The sequence below is a fragment of the Nannospalax galili genome, unplaced genomic scaffold (assembly GCF_000622305.1).
Source record: "Nannospalax galili isolate Female #2095 unplaced genomic scaffold, S.galili_v1.0 scaffold1188, whole genome shotgun sequence".
Lineage (NCBI taxonomy): Eukaryota > Metazoa > Chordata > Mammalia > Rodentia > Spalacidae > Nannospalax > Nannospalax galili.
In genome coordinates this window covers 294,309-298,486 of record NW_008358629.1, presented here as the reverse complement: position 1 = coordinate 298,486, position 4,178 = coordinate 294,309, and the positions used below count along the sequence as shown (strand labels likewise).

At 39.7% G+C, this 4,178-nt stretch overlaps 1 pseudogene; it reads right to left on the bottom strand.

The window, feature by feature from the left end:
* Positions 1-567: 567 nt before the first annotated feature.
* Positions 568-3,375, bottom strand: LOC103724744 (annotated as a pseudogene).
* Positions 3,376-4,178: the final 803 nt, after the last annotated feature.

The following is a 4,178-nucleotide window of genomic DNA, read 5'->3' as shown; positions in this document are numbered from 1 at the left end:
CAGCAAGTAGGATACCTCATTAGCATAACAGGTTTAGCATCCTATCACAGTACAGCAAGTAGGATACCTTATTAGCATCATCCTATTAGCATAACAGACTCAACATCCTATCACAGAATAGAAGGTAGGATGCCTCATTAGCATACTGGGTTTCAGATTACAGAGCCTGGATTCCTGGAAACCACATGACCCTGACAGTTGCAATATCACCCTAGGCTCAAGTCTGTCTCCCACACTTCCTAACTACAGATTCATACAACATATCTATCTTATGTATGGAGGCTTTGGGAGCCAGAAGAGAGCATCAAATGCTTAAAGGGCACAAATCAGGGCACTGGAGATGGTTCACCGTTTAAAGGCACTGGCTGCTCTTACAGAGGACCCATGTTTGATTTCCAGTACCCACATGGCAGCTAACAACCATCTGTAACTGCAGCTCCAGGGGAATCTGACGCTGTTCTGACCTCCTCAGGCAATGCACAACAAGGGTTCACCTAACTGCATGCAGGCAATACGCTCATACACAAAACTTAAAACACAATAAAATATATTTTTAAAGGGTGTATGTCAGGTTGAAATTCTGTTTGCCTGTTGAATATAATCAGAGTAAGTGACCCAGTTCATGTCATTCCTCTGGGCCACCTCCAGCATGTGTTCAATTGTGCTGGAACATCAGCAAGATTCTGTTGCTCAAAACTGCCTTGAAAATGCCATCTTACACAGCAGTACACTGGGATACACTAAATCACATATTTCAGCTCCTTTAAGGGTGTTAAGTGCTGCAGAATTCTCTTGAGCATAGACATAGTGATGGAGATTGAAGCAAAGCTACACAGAGTTGGAAGGAGTGGCTTAGTGCTAGGAACAGAACAGCAGTTGTGGAATCTGATAAAATGAAATTATTTATTTCCAGATGCTTCAGGGTACCTGAGATTTTTCCAGCAGATCCTGAAGGGACTCACAATCTTCTGAATATACTGAGTTGTTACTGAAATTGAACAGCTTTAGATAATTTTCCTGAGGGCACTGGGACAGAAATTTGAAGCCATTGTAAGACAGTACACAGAAAGGCAGATTCAAGCATTCCAAACCAGATGGCAGGACTCTGTGGGGAGAACACAGAAAAGTATTTCTGAATAATGAGTATTGTATGAGCCAAACTAAACCTATGAATCTAGAATAAAGTATTTTGCACAAATAATTTGCAGTAGCTAACATTGTGGGCTTACATGCACTTAGTAGATGTGTGCACTAGGAAAAATAAATTTCCACTCTGAAGAAAAGTATTTTAAACTGGAGAATGTTCACAATATATGCTTATAGAGAACTGTGTGAAAGAATGGTGAGAATATTAATCCACAGAAAATAGTAATTACAACATAATCAAACATGGAACTAGTTTAACTATTTAGTGGAGATAGGACAGAGTGTCAACCAATTTTCTGAAAATTCCTTTGGCCCATCCCTTACTGACAGCCTCTACATTCACAGGCTAAAGTTTAGGGGTATCAGATTAGCAAAATGACCGGACATTATGAAGTATGGGTAAGTGTGCATGATGTAAAGCATAACATCTTTCTCCAACTCAATTCATCCTCTTCATCTCTAGAAAGCTGGAGGGGGACTGCATGTTCTTTTCAACTTCATATAGTAATGTCTGCACATGACTGACTATCTTGTTTTGTAATCATGAATTTCTAATCAGTATGTGAATGCACTCCTTTCCTGGCTACTTTTGAACTCCCAGCATAATATTACCCATGCTGAGCTAGAAGAAGCAAAGGATTATGTGGAGCTTAAGAATATCCGAGAATATATTTTCTCATGTTTCAAAAATCAGCTGCCTGTTCAGAAAACCCAAATGCCTATACTAAGCCCTCACCTGAAGACACTTCCAAGATGATCTGTGAGGCAGAATGAAGACAAATTGAGCTCCTTTAGGTTCACCATAGCTGCAAGAGAGTAGTAAAGTTTTTAAAGACATTTCCACTCTAAGAACTACAAGTGAGTTTAGACAGACTAAGATGGTCCAGGTGGGCCACCTGAGACAAAAGGTTAGTGACTTCATTCCAGGATGCCTGATCAACTGCCAGGTGATCAATGCATTTCAGATCCAGGAAACTCAAGGTGCTTTTGCAGACACAAAATTTATCAAATTTCACTTCTTGACAGCAGAGGTGCAAAGACTCTAAACTCTGCTCTGCTATATTCAGAAGTGAAAACAAAAATCCCTTTCCCTCAAGGTACCATCGAAGGGAATGTCCACTAGTAATTCCATAGGCTTCCTGCAGGAGAGAGCCTCAGGAACAGAATTTTCAATACTACATTGAGCTTTTCTTTTTAGGATAGTGTGTTCAGAATAAGCGCAATAGTGAACACAGATCGGTGTCTCTATATTGACCTTTCCTTCTTTCTTCTATACACCAACTATCAGCAAGTTTTTCCTATGCAAAACAAGAGCCTTTACTATTTTTTTCTAACATATTCTCTCTTAACTTTCACAGTCTTGGACAATCTGTTTTCTGTGTCCTATAGTGAGTACATGTATCTCACTCACCACTAATACAATGATAAATCCCTCTGTAGGTTATCATAGTCTTTAAGATGACATCAACTATTGGACGTATCAACTCATATCTATTTTCAGCATTCATCATTAATGAATGCTTGCAGATTAGCTAGTGTCTCTTGTTATCATGTCATTATTATGCATAGTAATTTAATATATAATCTTAAACAGGCATGCTGGGAAGCAATTGTAATTCAAACCCTTGGAAGGATGAGGTAGGATTTTTATGATTCGTATGCCAGTCTGGGATGCATATATAGTTCCAGAGCAGGCTGGATTGTAGAGTGAGAACATATCTCAAGCACACATGTACACACATGTGTTACATAATAGATATAGTAGTTATTTTGACTAGACAAATGTTCATGACATTTTTAGTGTTTCTGTTGCTCTCAGTGAAAAATATTTCTAGTTATTTGTATATGAAAAGCAGTATTAATTAATGTGAGCTAGGCAATAAAACAGTCAATGGGATATGAGTATACTGTGTTGGATTTGATTGGATGGTAGTGTGGAAAAGAAAATAGAGAAGAATAGAGTCTCTAGTGTGGGATGAGAGTTGGGTATTAAAAATATCTTATTTTCAACGCATAGTTTATTGAATTTTTGTGTATTTCATACAATATAACTTAAACATATTTAGGCCCCCTCCCCATCCTCACCCCACCCCAAGAGTCTGCCCGCTGATATTCATGGATTGTGTCATATATATCAAGGTCCATCAAGGCAACTTGGTGTATCCAGATGTTCCCCAGTGTGAATTCATCCACTGGAACCTGTTCTACTCTGGTGTCCCACGGTCTCATCGCCCAGGAGCTCATCTCTGGAAGTGGGCAGCCACCTCTGCTGAGTTCCTGGAAAAGTCAGAGGACTTTCTGGACCCTTCTGGTCAGGTAAACAGTATCTTTAATGTTTTATTTATTGCTAGTTTTTAAAAAAATATTTTATTATTTTTATTTTATGTGTATGAATGTATTGCCTGCATGTATATGAGTGTACCTGTGTCATGCAGTGCTGTGGAGGTCAGAAGAGGGCTTCGGATTTCCTTGGAACTGGAGTTAATGACAGTTTGTAGCCACCATGTGGGAATTGAAACTGGGTCCTCTCCAAGAGCAGTCAGTGCTCTTATCTCCTGAGCCATCTCTCCAGCCCCTATTACTAGTTTTTAATTGTATGTGTATGAGTGTATTTCTTGCATGTATATAAGTGCACCCATGTTGTGCAATGCCTTCAGAGGTCAGAAGACAGCATAGGATTCCCCTGGAAGTGGAGTTACAGATGGTTGTTAGCTGCCATGTAGGTGCTGGGAATTGAACCCAGGACCTCTGCAAGAGCAGTCAGTGCTCTTAACCACTTAGCCATCTTTCCAGCCCCAAAGTATCTTTAGATACAGTAATTCTGTTCGGGGCTAAAAGACTCAGACCCAAGTTTGAAGAATTATTCTGGTTGCAGCTAGGTTACTCAGTGCTTCCCTCTCCCTGTTTGCTGGAGGCATTGGTTTATCCTGAGGTGTGATTAGCATTAATCATGTGACTAATCATTTCATATTCACTGTCTAAATTCCTCCACACATGCTTTGTTACCTCCTCTTCATGGATTTATATTCCTG